The 6,729-nt window shown below is 44.3% G+C and overlaps 1 long non-coding RNA gene across 1 annotated transcript; it reads right to left on the reverse strand.

The window, feature by feature from the left end:
• Positions 1-3,329: 3,329 nt before the first annotated feature.
• Positions 3,330-6,268, reverse strand: LOC135292151 (uncharacterized). Its single transcript, XR_010354657.1, has 3 exons — positions 5,628-6,268; positions 3,862-4,062; positions 3,330-3,543 (listed from the first exon to the last, which is right to left on the reverse strand). It is a non-coding gene; the product is annotated as an uncharacterized LOC135292151 (long non-coding RNA).
• Positions 6,269-6,729: the final 461 nt, after the last annotated feature.

The following is a 6,729-nucleotide window of genomic DNA, read 5'->3' on the forward strand; positions in this document are numbered from 1 at the left end:
CGACGCGACACGCCACTCTCCAGATGGCGGCCGCGAGAAGCCCTCGGCAAAGGGAGGCGTCTTTGCTCAAGCCTGTCAGCGCCCGCCACAAACGCCACCGCCCGCGGCGCGGCTGAGCGCACAGCCCGTGTCCACAGCACTTGAATCGCCACAGAAAATTCCTCCGGGGCCGCGCCGGCCTTGGAGCGGCGTGCGGGCAGCTCAATAGACACACCATGGGCCTCATTTTTCCCGCCCTTTTGGCCGCCCTCTTGAGAAGGTCAAGCCGGTCCGCGACACGACGCGACACGCCACTCCCAAGATGGCGGCCGCGAGAGGCCCCCGGCAGAGAAAGGCGTTTTCGCCCATGCCTGTCAGAAACCCGCCGAAATACCTCAGCTCTCGGTGCCGTTGAGCCCACAGCCCGTGTCCACAGCACTTGAATCCCCACAGAAAATTCCCGCCGCTGCTGCTCTGGCCTCGGCGTGCCACGCAGGCAGTCCAGTAAACGCACGGAGGTCCTCGACTTTCCCGCTCTTTTTTGCCGCCATCTTGAGAAGGTCGAGCGCGTCCCGGCGAGCCCCCCCCACGCCGTCGGCCGCTGCAGCAGCGCGGCACAGAGAGGCGTTTTCGCCGCCGCCCCTCGGCTGCCTGTCGGGAGGCTGCAGTACCGCGCTCTGGCCACAAGGCGGCGGCGCTGCCGCCCGCCTCAGCCGGGGGGAGCTGCAGTACCGCGCTCTGGCCACAAGGCGGCGGCGCTGCCGCCCGCCTCAGCCGGGGGCGCCGCACGCCGCGGGGCTGCGGGGCGGGGCGGGGCAGGGCTAAAACGAACAGGGGGGATCCCCTCCAAAACCTCTTCTAAAATAAATGCCCCAAAACAACCCGGAAGGGGGAAAAAAAAAATCCCTGCCTCTAACCCGGTAACAACCAAAAAAACCCCACAAAGCCTTTCTTTTAAACAATATTTAAATATATTGCATTTTTTTTTTTCATATTTATATTCACTTTTATATCCATAATGTACATGGATATATCATGTTTAGTTCTACATTTATATTTATAAATTCATATTCTATATTACATCTACTCATATATGTTTATGCATTTCTTTATATACTGATTCTATATTTCTGGATTCATATTTTTAGTTCTGTAACACATATTATTTAAAATAAAACCCCTGCAGCTATCCAAAGAAAAGCCAAAAAGAACCTCTTCTCTTAAACTGTGTTTAAATTTTTTTTTAAATTACTTTCAAAATTTATATTCATTTACACTTAAAATGTATATTGACTTACAGTGTTACTTGTATTCTACTAGATCTCTTCTCATTACTTTATTTATATTTTATATTTCTATATATATGTTTTATATCCTGATTATACATTTCTATATTGATGATTATGAAACAATATCCATATTTATATTATTTAAAATGAAAACCCCCTCTCTAACCAAATGAAACCAAAAACCCCTTTATTTAAATTATATTTACATATTTTATCTTTTTTTCATATTTATATTCACATTTATATTTATAGTTTCTATTGCTCTATAATATTATTTATATTCTATATTACTTACCTTCATATTACTTACATATATTTAAATTTGGTATTTATGCTTTAATTCTAATTATCTATCTTTATACCTTTATTATGAATTTCTATATTTAGATTTATATTTCTATAATACTTTACATGATTTCAAATAAAACCCTTGCCTCTAACAAAATAAAAACCAAAGACAGCCCTTTATTTAAACCATATTTTAAAATATTTAAATTATATCATTCATAATTATACTTACATAGACATTTATAATTTTCTCTATGTATAGTCTAGAAAATATAATATTATTTTATATCATCTATTAAATTAGTTTATTTATATTTAATATTTATACCTATTGTTATATATATTCTATATGTTTAGATTTGATTTATATTTTCAGATTAATTATATTTATACTATTTATTAAAAAACCCCTGCCTACAACCTAATAAAAACAAAAAACACCCTATTTTAAACTATATTTAAATATTTTTATATTTACAATCTATATTTATATATTTTGTATAGATATACAATAGACAGCATTTTATATATCATATTATCTTTACAATAGTACACTATATATTATAGTTTTATGTATTGATCTGTTTTCTGTATTTATTTTTATCATTATAATTTCATTTTTCTTTTTAAATTTGAAGCTATTTCTATTTTAAACTATAGAGTAAACCATATGCATTCACTGACCTAACACATCAGAACCACAAACCACCACGCCCTGCTCAGCACCAGGCCGCAGTACACGCTCGCCCCGTCACACACCGTTTAAAAACAAAAACCTGTTTCTATTACTAACAGAACAAGGATCCCACCACACTTAACCCCATTCAAAATTCAAATAAACCCAACTATAAATCAATTTTAAAATCCCATATTATTACCCCAAAACCTCCATCATTTATAAGCGTAAACTTCCTCCTCAACCAACATCTCAAAAACCAAAAACTCAAATACACATTTAAAATGAAATAACTGCTAATAAAAACAAATGGCATAAAAAATACATCAGACCAACTCACTAAACTCCAAACTGTACAACTGACCCTAAACACGTCTAAAAAAAGCCCCCAAAGCTCTACCTTATGCTAACTCACAATAATAACCAATAACCCATAAAAAGAATTTTTAAAAAGCTAATTAAAAGCATAATAAAAATTGAATATTAAAACACTTAAAAAGATCACGACACAGATTTTAAAAAATTGCCTATAGAAACCCACCACATAAATGCCCCTGAGCCCAAAAAATAAAACTAAAAAAAAAAAACCAACCATTTTATCCAGAAATAAATCGAAACCTATGAAACACCAAAACCGTAACATTCAAGAGGTACACCATATTGTCATACACCAAGCAGAAACAATATAAACCAATACTATGAATTCTTAAAAACCACTTGAAAACTGCTACATTAAAAAAACTTCAAAAATTAAAAATGGCATCCAGCGAAAGCCATCTAATAAATTAACACCCAAAACTCCAGCAGCCCAGCTAGCCCTACCAAATCTGTATCTTTACACATACACAACCAAAATCCCAATATTATACATCTCAGAAGTCTATTAAGGAAACCTATTGAAATTAATTCTACCTCAAATACAAACCAACCCCATCCATAAGGTTATCTTCACTCCAAAACCAAATTGCACATAGTTAATAATACCAAAAAGGAAAACAACACACCATACATCCACCACCAAAGAATATACGAGTGAAGGGAAAAAAAACCACTTTTCTTTTTTTTTTTTTCCACACTAACTCTTTTATTAGCTAGGAAAAAAAGATTTTGCCAGGACTGCAACAACTTCTTCTTCCTCTCCTTGGTCTTCTTCTGAAATGTCCCATCTCGTTCCATATTCCTCACAACTTTGGAGTTGAAATCCAAGCAAAAACAAAATGCACAGTCCCCCTGTGCACCGGATGCTCTTGTCACTTCTCGGATTCTCCATTTCACTCCACATCTTATCACACTTTCAGTCTTCCTGCTGTCCTGCCGTGATGAGTTTCACAGATTAATTGGTACATGTTAATGGAGGATTTTTCTCCCTCCCTCCCTGCCTCCCTCGTTGCCCCAGCACTGCCAAGCCCCCCCCACCCCCAAATCAGGTCCCTCAACACCACGTCTACACATCCTTTCCATGTCTCCAGGGACGGGGACTTCCCTGGGCAGCCTGCTCCAATGCCTCACCACCCTTTCAGTGAGGAAGTGTTTCCTACAATCCAATCTAAGCCTCCCTGGTGCAACTCGAGGCCATTTCCTTTTGTCATGTCACTTCTTCCTTGGGACATCTCGTCACTTAAACCTTACCTGCTCCTTACCTGGGAGGTCTCTGCCTTGCCTGCACGAGAGGAGAAACACTCCCGCGGCAGGAATGGCAGCTCAGCAGTTCCCACACCAAGGCAGGCGGAGCAGCAGTCCTCACCAGAGCTCACGTGCCACTTTTCAGTGGTTGGCTCTGCTTCTCCTCCCAGGCAGACAGATCTCTGCAGAGTGCTTCCAAATTGGCTGCTTAGGAGGGGGGAGAAACACCTCAGCCAACTCCTTTAGCCAGACTTAGCTGATGCCTTTGCCTGCTTTGCCTCTTCCTGACCGCCTTCTGCCTAAGAAAACAGCTGCCTTTGGACGTCTAGGGGGAACTTTTATGTCAGGCTGGAAAGGCACTACAGAGATGTGCCTTGTTTTTAAAGGCTCAGCCAAGAAGACAGACAATGGCAGCTTCTCCATCCCCACTGCATGCGCAGCTGTGGCACCGGGCCAGCTCTGCTCCTCCTTCCATGGGGTCCCAAATCTGCTGCAGGAACTGAAGGCTACTTCCGTGTTCCAGTGTCCTGCTTTTCCCGAAAAAGATCTTTCAGTGCCGTTATCCCTCCACGGAAAGGGCCTTTCTGTCTCACACACTCGGTGACACAAGAGGGAAGAGGATTATAGGTGTGTGCTCTTTCTAGCTTTCAGGTGGCATTTTAGCTATCACTTACACAGATTCAAAGTATTTTCTTTTGAAATAATAAATAGTACTAAGATAGCACTTTTACGCTATTGCAGAAATAGCAATTGCTGACAACGAGGCCATGTCCTTCTCGGTGGAGGAGAGCCATAAAGACAGAGATTCTGTGACAGAAATTTTACAGGATGTCACTCCACGGAGAGCACTCACTTCCACAGGAGCTGGCAGGTCAGCTCCTCCACATCAGACAGCTAACCAGGACAAGCCAGCCTCGGGCTTCACGAATGGCAAGGCAGCAAGAGACATATTGAGGCCAGGCCTTAATAATACCATTAGGATTCCCACATCAAGTAAGAGCACGCACGGCACAGGATGCAGGTTCTTGCCTCTCCCATGCTACAAGTCCTCCAGGCTACAATAGATGCTCGGGCTCTGGGTCTGGCAGTTTTCAAACTGAAGATGCTGACTGAAGATGCTGAATTCTGCTAGCGAAGGCTAAGAGAGGCGCTTTGAACAATAATCACGTTTGTAAAGGCGCAGGCTGCCTCTGTCCCCACGCGCAGCCAGCTGGAGGCCACTGGCCACAGCCGACGGTGCCCTGGGTCTGGGCTAACTCATTTTCACACCTCTCTCACCAGGCAAAGCGGCACCACTTCCCTGTGCTGCCTGAAACGGTCCCTTTCACCCCTGGCCAGGCTTTATGCCCTAACCAGCCCCTGCTCTGCAATTCCACGGCACACTGCAGGACAGGTTTTAGGCAGTAGCAGCGTAGCTCAGAGACAGCACAGTCACGGGTCCTGCTATTCTCAGCTCTGCTGGGGGAGGATGCACACCCCATTGACTCCTCCTTTCAGCAGGAGCCTTTAAAGCCCCGGCAGCAGCAGCAGCCACGATTCCTAAACCCTCGCTGCCTTTGGCAGCGCCAGCTCCTGCCTGTGTAATCCAATTGACTGGGGGCGATCAGCCACCAGCACAGGATTTTATTCCATGGCAATTACACCTGGCAGATTAGACTGGGGCCTGATGACACGGAGCTAAGAATGCCTGTGGCAAACAGCACGCTGTACAGCTTAAGGCTGTTGGCAAGCGAGAAGGCATTTCCCCGTCCCACCACTTTATGTGCTCTTACCTTCTACGGAATGAGGAGCCCCAGAGTCCTGAGGAGGAGGAGGAAAGGATTTTGAAGATTCCTGCTACAAAGAAAAGGGAAAAAAAAAAGGAAACTATATCCAATACTCCTGAAAATCCCACAGGAGTAGGCCGCAGCAATATTTAGTCGTGCGTGACACTTTGAGAAAGAAAGAAGTGCAAACAGTGCAGCAAGAAAGAAATTCTAGGTTTGATGTCTTTGGGATGAACAGGGCCTTTAGGACTTTTCCTTGTGGCAAAGCTTGCGTGGTCTCCGCGGGAACATGCGTGGAACGTGTCGGGACGGCTCAGCTGAGGTGACAGATCTGGGGGCACAGCAAAGCAACCTGGCCCAGGGGAAGGTGTCCCTGCCCGGGACAGGGGGATGGAACTGGGTCGTTTTTGAGGTCCCTTCCAACCCAAACCATTCTACGGTGTGATGCAACAGGAGAGGTGTAAAGGGACGAGAAGCATGAATTCCTTTGGAAGGATAATTTTTGACCCCTCTAGTAGCAGGCTTTTCTTGCAAGAATTGCTTTGCTCTTACACTGACCTTGGTCGAAGGTGCTTCACCGTGCAGAGAGCGGTAACAGCCTGCTGCACGCCTTGGTCTTGGCCAGTTCACAGAGACCTAGTGGGGGAAAAGCCCCCCAGTACTGCTGTAACAGGAGCAGATACTCCTCCCCACGTTTGGAAACATCCATTAGGGATTTTTCCAGCCGATGGCAACAGCAGACCGCTTTGTAGTGCAAGGCCAGACTTTGCAGGCGGGCATAAAACCGGGCTGGGCTGCACCCAAAGCATCTCTCAGGTCAGTTTCTCCTGCTCCTGCTATTGAGCCTGCCTGGTACCTCAGGGCATGGGCACCGCAACAGAGAATAAGTCAGTGCTGCAGAAAACTGCACTACAAACTCTGGAGCTCTCGGTGGCTTTGCAGGGCTTAAAGACACCTGGTGCATTTTAAACAGATGAAAATTATGCTGTCCCCGAATAAACGGAATTTCTCTCCTAGACATCTTCTTGAAAAATAATAATTCAAGGGGTGATCAGAATGGGAGCACAGACAAACACAAAGCCTAAAAAATACAGTGTCGTCTATGAAA

Source organism: Passer domesticus, unplaced genomic scaffold, assembly GCF_036417665.1.
Source record: "Passer domesticus isolate bPasDom1 unplaced genomic scaffold, bPasDom1.hap1 HAP1_SCAFFOLD_221, whole genome shotgun sequence".
In the NCBI taxonomy this organism is placed as follows: Eukaryota; Metazoa; Chordata; class Aves; order Passeriformes; family Passeridae; genus Passer; species Passer domesticus.